This window comes from Dermochelys coriacea, chromosome 10, assembly GCF_009764565.3.
Source record: "Dermochelys coriacea isolate rDerCor1 chromosome 10, rDerCor1.pri.v4, whole genome shotgun sequence".
Lineage (NCBI taxonomy): Eukaryota > Metazoa > Chordata > Testudines > Dermochelyidae > Dermochelys > Dermochelys coriacea.
This window is the reverse complement of record NC_050077.1, coordinates 5829892-5847254: the sequence shown is the minus strand read 5'-3', so window position 1 is coordinate 5847254 and position 17363 is coordinate 5829892. Positions and strand designations below refer to the sequence as shown.

At 45.1% G+C, this 17363-nt stretch overlaps 1 long non-coding RNA gene across 2 annotated transcripts in view; it reads left to right on the top strand.

Moving 5' to 3' along the window:
• The first annotated feature begins 16649 nt into the window (after nucleotides 1–16649).
• Nucleotides 16650–17363, top strand: part of LOC119862572 — a 10956-nt gene continuing 10242 nt past the window's right edge. Inside the window, exon 1 of one of the 2 annotated variants that reach the window (XR_005295296.1) lies at nucleotides 16650–16684. This is a non-coding gene — a long non-coding RNA (uncharacterized LOC119862572). Of the gene's footprint in view, nucleotides 17221–17363 lie in introns of both variants that reach the window. The other variant, XR_005295297.2, reaches the window with a different exon arrangement.

The following is a 17363-nucleotide window of genomic DNA, read 5'->3' as shown; positions in this document are numbered from 1 at the left end:
CTAGCCCAGTTTCCTGTCTTCTGACTGTGGCCAATGCCAGGTGCCCCAGAGGGAATGAACAGAACAGGGAATCCTCAAGTGATCCATCCCCATTCGCCCATTCCCATCTTGGCAAACAGAGGCTAGGGACACCATCCCTGCCAATCCTGGCTATTAGCTATTGATCTGATTTAGAGGACATTAATCTGTTTGTAGCCTCTGAGGGGAAAGCAAAGTAGGCCTGCTCAGGCAGTCTGATGTGCTGGGAACTCACAGTGCAGGCAGGGGACATGCAGCTTGGAATTAGCTCAGGCAGAAGGGAGAAATGTGTGTCTCCACTCATCACAGGTTTAGGAGCTGGAAGCCTGAGTATGGATGCCCTTGATGGACCATGGAGGGGAAAGACAGGTACAGCTGGCTGGAACTGTGACATGCCGTACATCAAGTTATAAGGCGGATGGAGAACTTGCTTACGGACTTACTACGTGACATTGGGCAAATCACTACAGGCCAGATTTTTAAAGCTATGTAGGCTCACGTAGGTGCCTAGCGGGATTTTCTAAAGTGCCTCGGTGCCTCAGTCAAAATTAATCCCAGACTATCAAAAGTGTCCCCTGATTTCCAGTGCCTCAGTTGTTTGGTGCCTTAGGGCCTATTTTTCAGCAATACGGTGTACCTGCAGCTCCTGCTGACCTCAACTGGCATTCTGCGTGCTCAGCAATACTTACGATTTTTGCCACTTTCACCTGCAGTTGAATCAGGAAGCAAAGAGGTGCATGAAACGAAAGAGAAAAGAAAAATAACCAGATTCTTGTAAACCTCAGTAAAAGCTTGGGTCAGGTTTTAGGCTTTGGACAAAACTTCTGGGAGTCTTCACTCTTCTGCTGATCATTAGAAACAGATGCTGGCCCTGTAACTGTCCATCTCTAGAAGAAAGGCTCCCACACGCATGTTAAAGTAGAGAGCATTTCCCAAGCTAGGTAGATGGGCTGACAGCCTCATAAGGTTTACACAGATCAGCTATTCTCATTCTCAGTATTTTCTGGTGTCCAAGAACTCTCCCATGCTTTTTTTTGGTTTGTTTTTTTGTAACTAGAGTCGGGATGGAGTGATTCTCCCACCAGACAATGGGTATTTTGACTCAGCCTTGCTTCTGCCGGGTGTCTACAGGCACAGATTTCCAGGCCTGCATAATGGTTATGGTGCCACCTTTTCTCTCGATTTTATTGTACGGTGCAGAGGGGTTTCTTTTTTTGTGAGCGTTACCACTCTCCTGGCATGGAAATGTACTGAGAAGATGGAACAGTGCCAAGACACTAACTAACCAGGAACACAGGAAATGGCAGGTAAGATAAAAGGTACACTTAATCTGGGATGTGACGATAGATACGCTGGGCCAAAGGTGCACTGGTGTAACTCCATTAGCTCTGGTGGAGCGACACCACAGATGAATTAAACCCATTCACTTTGATTGTTCCTGGCCTTGTCTCCCCTGGGCCTCAGCTGGCACAGGTAGAATAGATCAGCATAACAATAATATATTTGCTTGGTACAACCAGAGATAAGCCAAAGCTAGAACCTCAGTTCTGAACCCCTTTGAATTTGGGGCAAGGGAAGTAAGCAGGGGGGTTGGGAGATTCCTACTCCTGGATTGCAATCTGCCCATGCAATTTTGGTCCTGGGCTGGATATAAACTGGAAATGATCTATTTCCAGTCCTAGTTGCGTGTGGCTAACTTCTCATGAGAATAGCCCATGAAATTTTGGCATCATCCAGCCTGAATCTCTAGTTCAGCTTCCAGCTCTGAACCTCGGCCTACAGTAAATCTAAATGCAGGAGAAGTCCGCGTACATGTGGCGTGAATTGAGCTCTTACTGTATTAGAGAAATTCCAAAATATCTAAGGGCATGGATACAGATAGCAATATGCACCATGGGTTATCTAACCAGCCCACTTTGTTTAATTCACCTACCAGGAGGTTTAAGGTGGAAGACAAAATTCATATTTTGCTCAAAAAGGCTTCAAATGTGGAGAGCACCTGTGGACTCTGCTACTGTACACACCATTCAAGGGGTGTAATTTTCACAGTTGGGAGGGTAGAGAGTTGAGCTGTTGACATTTTCATCTGACATTTTCAAATGGACATTTTGCCAGACGTGTCCTTTTTGACTAGGTTTTTTTTTGTTTTTGTTTTTTTAGGTTTTGGTAAAAAAAATTGAAACCTGAAAATTGACATTTCTTTATAGCAACAAAAAAACTGAAACATCAGCCCAAACCCAAGCTGTTTTCAGGTTTCAAAGGAATTGTTTGGGGATGGGTTGGGGGTTTTCAGTCGTCCAACAAACACTTTTGAAGAAAAATCTAGACGAAAATGAAAACGTTATTGCTTCTGTCACATTTTCAATGGAACAAAAGACATTCTTGACCAGCTGTGCAAGGAGCTCCTGTTTCAATGTTTGCAGGATGTGTTGTGTGGCCTTCCTCAGGAATAAGTCCCCATTACGTGTCCCCATGTCAGCTCTCCTCTACAAAAGCAAAATGATAAATGAGGGAATCGCCACATGGTCAGCATTGAGTTAAGTGCCATTGATGCAGAACATGAGTATTGTACAAGCGGGTAAAGTGGATTTCAAAATAACCACAATAACAAACCATTCTGGCCCTGGAATAACAAAGTTAATTGAGGGTTTCAGCTACGATGCTGCTCCTGACTTAGCTACAGGCCCAGCAGGTGTAAATCAGCATCAGTGAAGTGACATCAATTTACGCCAGATCAGATCTGACCCCTGATTTGATACTCCAAAGACTGAAAAGTATCTGGGATCCCTGAGACATAAGTCCCCCTAATCGTTTGTTACCAGATGCTCAGTCCCAAGCTTGTGGTTTCTTAAAGATGTTACTATTACATATCTCCTGACAGCATGGGACATTACACTTCAGATGATACTCAATCAGTTGCCATTGAATGGCCACAAATATCACTTATTTGCTATATTCACCTAATTGAGTCTTTGCCCATGCAGAACAATAGTCATATTAGTGCCATAAAACTGCGGGCTGTGTTTCATTAATTACAGACAATGTCATTTGTTAAGGCTTCCGAGGAGAAAGTGGTGGGTGTTCACTGAATGCAAGACTTCTGTCACAATGTCAAACCGTGATTTGAGGACTTGGTAACTCTAGCCAGAGGTTAGGGACCTATTACAGGAGAGGGTGGGTCAGGTTCTGTGGCTTGCAATGCGCAGGAGTCAGATCCCATGATCAAGATGGCCTCTTCTGACCTTAGAGTCTATGAGCAGCCCTGTCATATAAGCTCTGACTTTTTCAACTAAACACTTCTCCATTGGAAAATGTTTATTTGTCAGAACCAAAACTTTTTTGGGGAAATATATCAGTTTTGACAAAGATTCTGTTGAAAAAGTTTCTCAGGTCCAGGATGGAATTTCTGGTTGATAGAAAGAACCAGCTTCCTTACCCGCGCCCCCAAGCCAATAGACCAATGGTTCTATGGCACTCCCTTAGGATGGGGGAGACCCAGGTTTGAGCCTGCTTTGACTCAAGTAGAGTAGTGACTTGAACCTGACTCTCTAACATCTGAGGAGGGGGTGCCCAAACCACAGGCTAGAGCGTCAGTCTTTCTCTAGCCCACTGAATATATTATTACACACATTGGAACAGCTCCAGCAGGAAAGCTTGAGAGAGACTGCTTCTGGGTTGTAGTGAATACTCTAGTCACCTGGCTATTCTGCATCTTCCTCTCTCATGGATTTTCTGTAAATAGTTTAGAAAGATCTTGGTTTTGTTCCAATGCATAACAAAATGTCAACACCTGGAAATTTTTTACCTTTTTTCCCCATCTGGCCTGACCTATCATAATATCTGAGTGCCTTGTGTTGCAGCCAGCCAGCTCAGAACACCCACACTGCGGTCAATGGACCTGGACCTGGACCAGGACCATTTTGATACAAGCCAGCAGCTGAAATGTACCTGTAGGAGGATAACCTGATGAGGCACAGAATCATTTTCCATTCCACTGCATGATCTATTCACTTGCCAACCAGACTATGATCAGACAAGAGGAGATATTGGCTCATGATGCGTCCTCCCCAGGCATAAATTTCCTCTGACTAAAATTCTGCAAATTGAATAAGCTGGTCTGGAGCCCTCTAAATTATTGCTTTGTCAGGTGTCCTCCCATATCCTTCACTAACGAATACCAAGTAAAGGAAAATACACAAAGTCACTCTGCTTAATTACATGTCACAGCTTGGAAATAGGATGGTTTGGGAATGATGGATTAGATTTACAAAAAAGTGTGTAAAAAGAAATCAGGAGCTTTAACACCAAAACCATGTTCCTATTGCCAGTGCACATGCAGCCATATTAATTTCTGGATTAATATTGATTGGTTTTATATTAGATCTCAATGACCTGAGTTAAGAGTCCGGCCTCCTAAACAACACCAATGTCAGGATTATCGGGGTAAGAATCACCATTAGGAATATCATTAGTTTTGGAGACTTTAGCATCACACAAGGAACAATGACCACAACAGATGTGCTCACAAGTTCTTAACCGTCCTTTTATTAAGAAACTTACTAAGCAGATCCACACTATCAAAAACACTACTGCAGTCCAACAGTAAAGAAAGGGGTAACGCAGCACGTCTAGTCTTAATACTGGCAACATTTACATTTCCTGGTAGGGATCTTGAGGTCCCCCAAAGCACACAGGCCATGATCTCCTTCCCCCAAAGCACCCTCATGCCGATCCATAATGGTTTCAGCTTCTTTTCTTATCTGTACTTCCACACCCCAAACTTTTAGGCACTTTGTTTTTCATAGGCTAAAATTCCTTTGTTCCTCTTACCCATTAGCATTGATGTCAATGAGTTGTTATGGTAACTTGTGGTCATTGCAGAATTCCTCAAGATGTTACTCCAGGTCAGCTTGCAATATTAACTGATACATTGCGACGTATTTTCCAATCTGTTGCTGCAGTTTCCAGAACATCAGCACATCTCTTACTGTAATCTTACATTTTAATGGTACCAAGTTCTCTCTTGGTCAACTAGTTTGAGACCTTCTATGGCCAAGCTCATATTTTAAGGACCTAGAGCCTATACGCCTTCCATTACAGCTTATCTTACTTATATACCTAATACATACTCATCAGTGATACCTACTTATTAGTCTCATAACCCTGTGAGCCTATTATACTTTACCACTTAAATTTACAGCTCTAATCTAATCCTCATACATTAATTACCTTATTATATGATTATATCTATATTTAGCTACCACATGTCTTCTTATAGCATATAATAGCCTACATCTATCAAACATCTTTCTCTGATGTGCTTTGCAAGCTGCGGGACAGATTCTCTTACCATTGTAGGCAAAGGCAAGCATTGGGTTTGAGCATTAGCCAGCCCTTTGAATTTGGGATGTGTTTAGGGTCCTAGGGCATCAGGTCCTGCAATTGTGGAATTCTAGCTTCTTTCACCTGCTGGATCAAGAGAGGCATCCATTTTTTAATACTTGGAAGCAAATATTTTTTTGTGCGCACTTCAGGTTTGAATGATCTGCTGTAAAGAACTCTTTTGAAAAGGCACTTATGGCGTTTCAAGCTTTATTCCATTTGACAGACTGGCCTGCAAAGCAGTGTAATCTGAACATGAAGCTCTAGCAAGGGAGCTGTTCAGGCTGCTTGTGCTTATTATGGATGGACGCAGCTCTTTCGAAGTGACACTCACGGAATTGTCAAGTGTCTGTTATCGGGGCCGGCTCCAGGCACCAGTGAACCAAGCAGGTGCCTGGGGCGGCAAACGTAAAGGGGTTGCAGGACGTCGGGCTCTGGGGCGGCAATCTGCCCTTGGCGGCGGCGGGAATTCAGCGGCCGCTCCGTCACAGCATGTTTCGCACTCAGCGGCAATTCGGAGGCAGGGATGCGACTCTTCTTCGGTTGCTGGCGGCAATTCGGCGGCCGCACCGTCACTCTGCCTCCGTGTTCGGCATCAAGGTTTTTTGTTTTTTTTTTTGCCGTTTGGGGCGGCAAAAATGCTGGAACCAGCCCTGTCTGTTATAACAGCTGGCATGTAGATTTTGTTCCCCTTCCCTTTGAAATCAAGTCTGAGTAGAAAAAGTATCAGCATTAGCTATCTGAGAGAGTCAGTGTAGATACAAGTTTGTATTGTGCTCACCACCTTAGTATGTGGGCACATCGCAGAACTTAGAAAAGCAAACATAATAATGTTACTAACAATATGAGTTAAATCAGCCCTAAGGTTTCACCACGAAGAGAATAAACTATCTCTCCCAGAGAGATGCAGCCTGAAATCAAGGAAGAGCTGCATTAAATTATATTAACTAAAATTTCTTACATCACATTCTCAGAGGCACCAACCTCTAGCTCTGATCCACCTATGGGGCAAGTTACAGGAGTAGAGCAGCGGTTCTCAAACTGTGGGTCGGGAACCCATTTTAATGGGGTCACCAGGGCTGGCTTAGACTTGCTGAGGCCTAGGGTCGGAGCAAAGCCTGAGACCCACCATCTGGGGCCAGGGCCGAAGCCTGAGACCCCCCTGCTGCTGAGCCTGAGGTCTTCAGCCCTGGCAGCGGGGCTCGATTACTGGCTCCCTGCAGTGGCTGAAGCCCTTGGGCTTCGTTTTTGGCTTCCCACCTGCGGTGGTGGGGCTTGGCTTTGGCCACCCCACCTGGTGTGGCGTGGGATTGGGCTCTGGCTCAGGCGTCAGTCCCTCCCTTCTCGGTCATGTAGTAATTTTTGTCGTCAGAAATGGGGTCGCAGTGCAATGAAGTTTGAGATCCCTGGGTAGAAGATGGTTTTCTTCTCTCGTTGGTATAAATCAAGAGTAATAGCCAGACTGATCTAAATGAGATTAGAATCAGCTCGGCAGGACTCTTGTCTCATAATAACAATTCTCAGCCTCATTGGTATCTATTTCCTATGCAGTTGAGTCCCAGGGACCGTCAGAAATAGCCATTGATGGACCTATCCCCCATGAAGTTAACTATTCTTTTTTAACCCTATTATAGTGTTGGCCTTCACAACATCCTCTGGCAAGAGTTCCACAGGTTGACTGTGGACGTCGTTGGAAGAAAACTTCCTTTTGTTTGTTTTAAACCTGGTGCCTATTAATGGTAAATAGTCTTTGCTAAGTGCATCTCTCAGACACTTCCAACTTTTTCCTGTTGCACCTTAGGGAGGTTGTTTGTTTGGTTAATATATATCAATATCTCATACCATAGAATGTCTCCAAAGATTCACAAAGGATGAAATGTAGCCCTGTGCAGATAGCCAGGGCAAAATCCATGAACTGTAGTAATAGACCTTGTGCTGGCCTTATGTAGAGTAATCGATTATACCCAACATGAGCTGTCTCAGTAGACCATGGGACTCAGATTCTGTCTGGTTTTAGACCAGCTCCCACCACTACCGAACCTGCGTGGAGGGCCCTCAAACGGAAAGAGTGGAGAGGAGGAAGGCTGTGGGTATTACCAAAGGTGTCACAATCTCCTGAGCACAAGGCTTTGTTGCCCATGGAGCAGGAAGGAACTTGTACAGACCTCAGAATTTGGCCCTCTGTCTCTTAAAGGCATTTTGATGGAGTTATGCAGTTTTTTTCTGTATACTGCTTCATTTATTCCTATCTGTAGTTGTGTGGGTTGGTGTAGACAATAAATATTCAAGAGTCTTCCCTAGATTCCTAGGTTTTAGGGGCAGAAGAAACCATTAGATCATCGAGTCTGACCACCTGTCCTAATGCAGACTGTAGGTGAATGCACATGGCAGATGTAATTCACCAGTGTGATGCTTTAATGAGATACAATTGGAGTTCAGAACAATCTGGTTAATTCGGTAGTCTAGAAGAAGTTTCATTTCCTTTCATTACTCACCACTGCCATCATGTCTCTCTGCCTTGTTCGGCTTCCCACTTCTAAACCTCGATAACCGATAGCAAGGATTATCTGGCGGCACCGTGTCAGATCTGTGAGGGACCCTGGCATCCAGGCAAGGTGATCTTTTAAAACAAGTCTGTACGTTTGCAACAAAAGAGCTTGCGTCTGTAATATGCTACTCTATTACACTCTGCTGAGCATTTTTCAGCCCACAGGTATCCGCGACAGTGGTGAATCAAAGTACCAATTTGAGACTGGGAGGAAATACAGTGCAACAAATGGTTCTATTAATTTGATGACATCTGTTTCCCTTGCTCTTGCTCTGTCATTTGCAGCTGACAGTGGGTTTATGAGTGCCTACCAGAGCTGAAAAGTGAGAGTGAGAAAGATAGCAAAAACTGTAGCTAGCAGAAGACAGTGTGGTCTAGTGGATAGGGCACGGGGGTTAAACTCCAGAGACCTGGGTTTTACTTGGCTGTACACTGTGTGGCCTTGAGCAAGTCACTGCACGTCTCTGAGCTTGTTTCCTTCCCCACTCTTTGTCTGTTGCTTCCTATTTAGATTGTCAGAGCAGATACTCTCTCACTGTGCTGTACAGCTCCTAGCACAATGGGACTTAGGTGCTACTGAAGTAAGAACTATCTCAAGGTCAGCAAGATGTCACTGCACAGGGTAGACTGCGGGGTTTCCGTTAGCTGTAATACTGAAGTAGAAATCAGAGTATGGGGAATATGGCCTTCCCACTGATTGAAAAATCCCATGGATGTTGCTTTTTAGTCAGTGGGTGATAGTGGAGTGGAAGCCAGCAACTTCCAAAGAGGTCTGTGGTGCTGTGCAAGAGAGAGAAGGGAAGAACCCATCCAGGGAGACGTGTGCACAGAGTAATATGCTGGCACTGAGTGGCGGCGAAGGTATGTGGCCTTGTATCATTTAAAGTCTGCTTAGCCAGACAATTCAGAAGCTCTGCCGATGGGCTGTGCGAAGCCTGCTGACCATAAATGGTGGCCATGAATCTAGCAGGGTCTCATCTCTTGAAGGTGGAGGATTTAAATCTGGGGGAAATTGGGTCATTCCCTGGGAGTCATTCAGAGTGTTAAAATCCTGATCTTGCCAATCGTTACTCCCAGGATCAGTAATTCCATGGAACTACATGGCCCATAGTTTGGCAGGGAATTTTAAGCTAAAGGCGACTAGTGCGGACAAAGCCAAAGAACGCGTGAGAGCAGCCATAGCTTCCGCTCTGCTATTTATCAGAGATAGACCAGAATCAAAATCTCTGATCCAAACATCGTTGACATTTGGGAGGAGTATAATGTCCAGATCCATATTTTGCAGTTCACGGCTGTTTGTAGCGTAGGAGCTGGAGCTAGGGGCATCCCCTGGCTTGAAGTGGTTTCTGTTATTAAATGGGTTTATAGTTTAGTTCAATGGCTTTCAGCTCCCCCACTACAGAAATTGTTCCTGCACCTGTAGTTAGGGCTGAGATTTAGTCACAGATATTTTTAGTAAAAGTCATGGACAGGTCATGGGCAGTAAACAAAAATTCACAGCCCCATGACCTGACTGTGACTTGTACTATAAATACCTCTGACTAAATCTTAGATGCTCAGAGGGGCTCTGGGAGCACTGCTGGTGCTCTGGAGGGGGTCTGCAGGGTGCGGGGGAACTACTGGTGCTCTGGGGGTGGGGACAGGACCACAGTTGCTGCTCGGGGGGAGGGCACAGCCCAGAACTGCTGCTACTGCTTGGGGGTTGGCACAGGCCAGGACCGCCGCTACTGCTGCTCAGGGGGGGGGGGAGAGAGTGGTGGCTCAGGACCGCCCCAGCAGTGGTCGGTGTGGCTGACCCGGGGCAACCCTGGGGTCAGCTGCACCAGCCACTTCTTTTTTGTGACTTTTGGAAAGGAGGACTTGTGGCACCTTAGAGATTAACAAATTTATTTGAGCATACAGCTCACTTCATCGGATGCATGTAGCTCACGAAAGCTTATGCTCAAATAAATGTGTTAGTCTCTAAGGTGCCACAAGTCCTCCTTTTCTTTTTGCAAATACAGACTAACACGGCTGCTACTCTGAAACCTGCAGAAGTCACAGAATCCGTGACCTCTGTAACAGATTGGCAGCCTTACCTATGGTTTCTAGTATGCGGGCTATACAGCTCCAGCTATAGATACATTCATGTGCACAAAGACCTGGCCAAACTGATCCCTATGGAATCTCCATCAAGGTCAATAGACTTACTGCAAGGATCAATTTGGGCCTTGCTCTATATACATTGCAATGTCCTAAGAGGTGAATTAAGATTGAAAACTAAAATGTTCACCTTATATCACCTAGCCTCCGGATGAATCCTAGCCCCAGAATACAGGAATATTCATCCTTTGTTGCACCTGCTTAATTTGAATGGGCACTGGCCATGCTCTTCAATTAAACATGTCGGAAAGAAAAACATAGGGCAATTTTTAAAGATTTCTCCAGCAGAGGAGAGTCCAAGGAAAGAGATTACATCTGATGTTTGGAAAGGCTCATAAATAAATCATTGACCTCAGAGTCCTGGATCAAAAGGCTTAAAGGCTCAGAATAATATCTGGTAAGAGCGAGGAGAAAAAGCTTTCACCTGTAGTGACTTTTCAGGGAAAGATGAAGAGATACAGTGGATTAAGGGTTATGAGATTACAAAGGGAAAAAGAGAGAAAACACGGATACCATAGAGCATTATCCATCTCTTAGCAACAAGGCTGGGTTAAGATGGGGATATTCATATGACACAGAAAAGAGCCAGGGAGAAATGTGACCTGAGGAAGTGAAGGGGAAATGAGTGCGTATGGATATGACTGACCAAGACACTTCGGGTGAATGAGTTAGAGAATGCAGATATTCCATTCTAGCAAAAAGGCAGACTTCTTCAAATGGACTTTCAATGTGCCACTTTTTGCAGAGCTCTGACTGCAAAGGGGAATGGAAATGTAACAGTGTTAGAAAAAATGCATAGTTTAAAAATTATATAAGTAGATGGATAGGCTGCCTTCCTTTTTTAGTGATATTTTTGCTGCGTTAGCTGTTGGAAATTAGAACCAAACCCAAAGCACTACAAATTCACAGGACGTATCTAGCCTTTTGGAAAACTGAATTTGCTCAGACGTGGATCAATCTGATGTTTAGGGCTATAAACTTCCACTCCTGGGGTGACATGCTTTAGCCAGGACAATGTAAGTTAATGGGACTATTCATTCACATGAGTAAAATTAAGTATGCTCCGAATGTATGGAATCTTTGCCTAATTTAAAATAAAATCCTCTTGAGCCAACACCACCTTTCCTCTGTGTTCTGCGGGGGGGGAAACAATGACGACTGTCAGGTGGCTAAAGAAGCTGGTGAAGGTATGTTTTCAATATGAATTCTAATAGGTTTTTCCAGATCTATTGGGTTGAAATGAAGGAGTGAATAAGCAATAGTGATTAAGGAAATTAGGTTGCGTTTGACAGTAGAGGGGAAAGGAACAAACTGGAAACATTGTCCTGATTCTTCTCTCACTTATGTCCATGCAAATCCAGAGACCTCAGTGGAATCGCTCCTGATTAAGATACTAATTCAGGAAAGCACTTGGGCCTGTGCTTAACTTTAAGCACATACTTAAGGTGAAATCGGGTCCCTCTGAAGTCAATGGCAAAATTTCACCCTTGATGTTAAGCCCCTCTTCAGTGCCTTCCTCTGCTGGAGCCTTATACTGGTGTCAGTGAGAGGAGACCCAAGCTGTCGTTAACAGAGACTTGGGAATCAGGAGTTGTTGCTTGTAGACATGACTCCACCTCTGACATGCTGTGTGAGTTTGGCAGTGGCGCAAGTACGGTCATATGGTCTGTTATGCCGTACCAATAAGAAATGTATAGCTGGCATGGCATACCGAAAAGACACAGGAGGAGCCTGCCCCCAGCCCCAACCCCTGCCCTTCCATGGAGCTGCATCTCCTGAGTCCTCCTGTCTGGGGTCTGTACAGCAGAAGTCCGGCGCAGTGGCAGAAGACAGAGCCCCCCCACCCCTCCCATGTAACGTGGGATGTGTGGGATCATGGGGAGGGGATGGGGAAAGCGTGGGGTCCCAGGCTGGGGATGGGGCAGAGAGGAGTCACATGTGGGGTCATGTGGGGAGGTCACGTGCTCCCCCCCTTGTGTCCCTCCCATGTGTGCAGCGTACCGGCAAGAAATTATTTCTACTTGCACCACTGGAGCTTGGGTAAGTCTTACTGAGTCGCTCTGTGCTTCACTTGCCCCCTCTAAAAAATGGGAATAATTGTAGTGTATGGGAAGAGAGTAGCATCTCTAAACCCCTTTAGAGTTTGAGAGTCCTCTAGCAGCACTGGGTTTGAGAAAGCACCCAGTAACCAGTTGGAGCAGCAGTATTTTTGTAGCTACGTCTGGCACATTTGTGCATATCTAGTACTGTAAATACAGTTATGAGACCTAACTGTACCTGTGTGCTTTGTTCATATTCTTTTTGTTATGTAAAGAGCAAAAGACAAAGGAATGTTACAAAGCTTAATAGACTGATGCTCATTAAAACACTTTGAAGTGGTCAGTTGGAAGGTGCAAAAAGGTGATTACTGTATTCCACAAATATTGCATGAGTTAATTTTTCTCTATCAAATTCTATGCACATTTTTTGGTTGCACAAAGAAAACTAATGCTACATTTGCAAAAGAAATTGGCCCTTTGTCCTAATTCATCCCTTATTTTCTCCTTTCATATATACTTTAGCAAGCCTCACATTACCCGGCAATTCAACGTCTCTTTGTTTAGCAAGTGATCTGCATTGATGAATATTCATGATGTGTGAGTTAAACAAGAAAAGTGCACTGTGCCCTTATTTTGTTGTACATTTCATGAAGTTAGGGGGGACACAGAACCTGGCCTGTTTTCACCTTCATTTGCATTTATGTGGGTTAGTCTTTACTTCACTTTAGTGGAGCAGGTTTGCTAACATTTGTTTTGCTTTCACAAAGCACAGGGATCGCAAAGAACTGAGGAGGCAAATGGAATGGAAAGTTTCTAGTTAGCGCATTGCCTGGCCCTAAGCATTCCAAAAATCATAAGCCAGTGCCTCAGAAATCTTGAGATTGGCTTAAAAAAATCAAAAAAAAATGTTAAAGATGATAAATGTTGGGTTCCTTTTACATGTCTGGCTTTCAAGTAGAGCGGGCTGGAAAAAATTTCAATGTAACATTTTTCATCAGAACATGTCAGTACTTCGAAACTGAAAAGTTTCATGGGGATGTGTCGATTTTGATGAAGTTTTGACAGACAGCAGATTCCGTGGCAGCTTCTCCAGTGTTGGCCACCTGTGCTCTGTGCTTCCAGTGTGGGTGGCCCTGGGTTAGCCCTGCTATCCAGAAGGCTAATTAATAAAACATCTAAATCAAAAGTGGGGTTAAGGCACATCGCTACCACCTGCCCTTAGTGTGAGGAAGTCTTTTCTGTGCCTCCTGTCGGTCAGTTCCCCAACACCTCCAGTCTGTGGCAACACAAGCACTGCCTTCCAGGCCTCCACAGGCCCTGCTTGCTCATTACAGGTTAACAATAGGCACACTGTAACCCCCAAGTCCTCCACACATGCCCCTGGAATGCCCAGCCCATAATCCACTGGACACTCTCAAAATTCCCAGTTTGTTCATTCCCGAAGGAACAGTATACCACAGCTTTTCCATTACACCATAAAACACAGATCCGTACAACACACCACACTTAGATTTGTTTATAGAGAAAACATGTATACGTTTATTGAACAAAGGACAGAGATTCAAATGAAAGCAAACAGAAATAGTGGAAACAAAGGATTACATATTGTGACTGGGTCGGGCCAGATGGCTACAGGAGAGTAATAAAAGGCAGATATATTAGCCCCAGATTAAGTAGGTCCCTTTCCCCTGGATAAGGTAACAGGGAAGGTTCCAGAACAATCAGGAACCTTCTGGAGACAATTAAGACAGACAGGCTGATTAGAACACCTGCAGCAATCAAGAAGCTGCTAGAATCAATTAATGCAGGCTAATCAGGGCATCTGGGTTTAAAAAGGAGCTCACTTCTTTTTGTGGTGCGCGTGTGAGGAGCTGGGAGCAAGAGGTACAAGGAGCTGAGAGAGAGAATGCGTACTGTTGGAGGACTGAGGAGTACAAGCATATCAAACACCAGGAGGAAGGTCATATGGTTAGAATAAAGAAGGGGTTAGGAGGAGGCCATGGGGAAGTAGCCCAGGGAGTTGTAGCTGTCACACAGCTATTCCAGGAGGCTCTCTAGACAGCTGCATTCCACAGGGCCCTAGGCTGGAATCCGGAGTAGAGTGCGGGCCTGGGCTCCCCCCAAACCTCTCAACTCCTGGTCAGACACACGAGGAGTTGACCTGGACTGTGGGTTCACAAAAACGGCTAAACTGAGGGCTACCGTGAAGCTCTAAGGTGAGCAAATCTACCAATAAGTGCAAGACCCACCAAGGTAGAGGAGGAACTTTGTCACAATATAAAATAATATCATAACACACATACTAGAGCCTAAACGTAACTGATAGGACATTATTATGTCCTAAGAGCAAAAGATCACCCCAAAGACTTCTAGCATATTATAGCCAGACTTGGCTATGATCTTCTGTTCATGCACCAAGCTCACTGTCGGCTGGCCTCCTAGATGTTCCTTTGCAATCCCGGACATATCAAAACAGTCCTTTGATTTTATTCTTAAATCAGGCACCCCCCCCCCCACTTGTGCATTCCTTCCCATAGATTTTGTGAACTCTTGTTAATTTCATCTTGATTAGCTGGTGATTTAGTATGCAAATAGGTATCCATTGTGGCATATACAATAGTTCGTTTGCCTAAAACCAGACAGATAGATCAGTGTCTCCTGCCTGTCTGAAAGGAACAGGTCTCATACCCTGAGACCAACACAGCTACAACAACACTGCAAAGGAATAGATTTGTCACCCCCTCATGACCTGCTTTAACTCCAAGACCTTAAGAATATAATTTGTACTATAGGTATCCAGCTCCTTGAATATTACCCTCATGTATATTTGGCAATGGCTTTGATGACCAGTGTGGTACTGGCTCTCAGTAGAGACCTCACATCCCATCCGTTAGTGAATAATTATGCATATAAGTGATCCCTGTAAAACTATGCACTTCGTGGGCTCTCTGCCAGCTGGCATCGAGAGGTTCCTGGAGAAAATATCCAATAAGATTCAGCTGAAAAGGCTGGAAAACTCATTGTCAACACAAAGGTTTTTTCAAAGTGTTGTTGGTTTCTGTTCTTTGGGACCTGAAGATTTTTTTTCTCCTCTGTCATTGATGAGAAAGCAAAAAACTTGACTATGGTTGTGCAGAGACCATCATCTATTGGGCAGGGATGGTGGTCCCTAGCCTCTGTTTGCCAGAAGCTGCAAATGGGTGACAGGGGGGATCATTTGATGATTCCCTGTTCTGTTCATCCCCTCTGGGGCACCTGGCATTGGCCACTGTCGGAAGACAGGATACTGCGCTAGATGGATCTTTGGTCTGACCCAGTATGGCTGTTCTTATCATGCCGATCATAGAATATCAGGGTTGGAAGGGACCTCATGAGGTCATCTAGTCCAACCCCCTGCTCAAAGCAGGACCAATCCCCATTTTTGCCCCAGATCTCTAAATGGCCCCCTCAAGGATTGAATTTATAACCCTGGGTTTAGCAGACCAAGGCTCAAACCACTGAGCTATCCTTCCTTCCCCTAGATAAGTTTTGTCTCCTTGTCCCCCATCTCTGTCTGTCTCCACCTGTTGTTTCTTAGACTGCAAACTCCTTAGTTTGTGGTCCTGGTCCATCATTGGGACTCCTATGTGCGACTGCAATACAAATTATAATAATAATAATAATTAATGTCTGGCTGGGTTTTTTCTAAATGTTTCGAGTTGGTCAAAATGCTAAATTTCTATGTGAAAGTTTTTCAGTAAAAATTTGTCATTCATGTTGTTCATGGCAATAAACATGTATCCTGAAGGCCATTTCAGAGTACAGTGGGTCAAAGTATTCCAAAATTCACTTTTTCCAATGAGTTCATTTTTATGTTCAATTTTGATGGGGACAAGAAAGGTGGAATTTTGTGAAAGTTTTATTTAAAATGCAACCTGGTTTTTAATCAGATCTAGTGCTGGTCAAAGTATTTTGATGAAAGAATTTGGATGGGAAAAAAGGGAGGAGGTTTTTTTTTTTCCAAGAAAAATGTTCGTTTTTTATCTGCCAGAGCATTCGCGTGAGCAGCTGATTGACTGCTCAGCCATGTAAGGGAGTACTCTGACATGAGTAAGGGTATGCAAATACGGGACCTACAAAAAGGCAACACAGCACCAATAGAGAGAGCTGGTGTAATTTACAGAGGTAAACTAAATGGTCATGGTTTTGTCTTGACTCCCGAATTTCCATATTCTGTGTGTTCATAGCCAGCCCTGTTTTCCCTTTAAGAAGAGGTGTTGAGGGTGGTAGAGGAGATGATCAGACCCAGCTGGGAAAGGACCAGAGCCTCAAAGGTATTTAGGAACCCAACTCCCATTCAGATCAATGGGAAGGTGTGGTGGAGTGGTGCCCCACCCCCTGAGAAGAAGGGCTGAACAAGGCCAGATAGGCTGCACAGACCCACAGCAGCCAATCAGAGAAGGCCTGGAGGAGCCAATCAGGGCCGGCATAGGCCCTATATAAAGGCTGCCTAGCAAAGAGCAGGGCAGTCTCTCCTTGGTGGTCAAGGGAGGAGGACTGGCTCCTGAGCTGGAAGGTAGCACCTTAGACAGAGCAGTGCTGGGGAAAGGCAGAAGGAGCTGGGGAGCTCTGGCCAAGGAAAACCCCAGGCTGCCAGCCTAGGCCAGGCAGGTGCATAGGGCCAATGGGGAGGTGTCCCAGGAACAATAGCAGGGTAAGGGGAGAGAAGGAGGGCAGAGAGGCTGCTGCTAGAGGGTCCCTGGGTTGGGACCCAGAGTAGTGGGTGGGCCTTGGTCCCCCCCTTCCCCTTGTGCTACACCTGGCTGAAGAGGAGTGTGGCCTGATCCAGGCTGTGGCAAGAGGCTAGACTTAAAGGCTGCAGCTGGCCACTTCAGCAGGTGCAGATTGTGGACTGCTGGTAACACCAAGCCCCTGGAAGGGGGTGAGACTAGAGCAATGGGTGCTGCGGAGAGCAGTGTCCTGGAGTGGATGTTGCTGAGCAGGGAGAAGTGTGGGTCCAGATGGCGAGAGACAGATGGGAGACCGCTGACAGAGGGTGCCCTGCAATGGGCAGAGCTAATTCCTGATGTGCCAGCAGGAGGCACAGCAGTGGTGAGTCCCAACCCTGTCACAGAAGGACTGATCTGGGCCCTGGTGATTTGAGGATCAGGGCCCAGTGATGGCCTGGTGAGCACCTGATTCCTATAAAGGCTGAGAGTGCTCAGATTGAGAAGATGAGCTATTTAAAGCAGGTA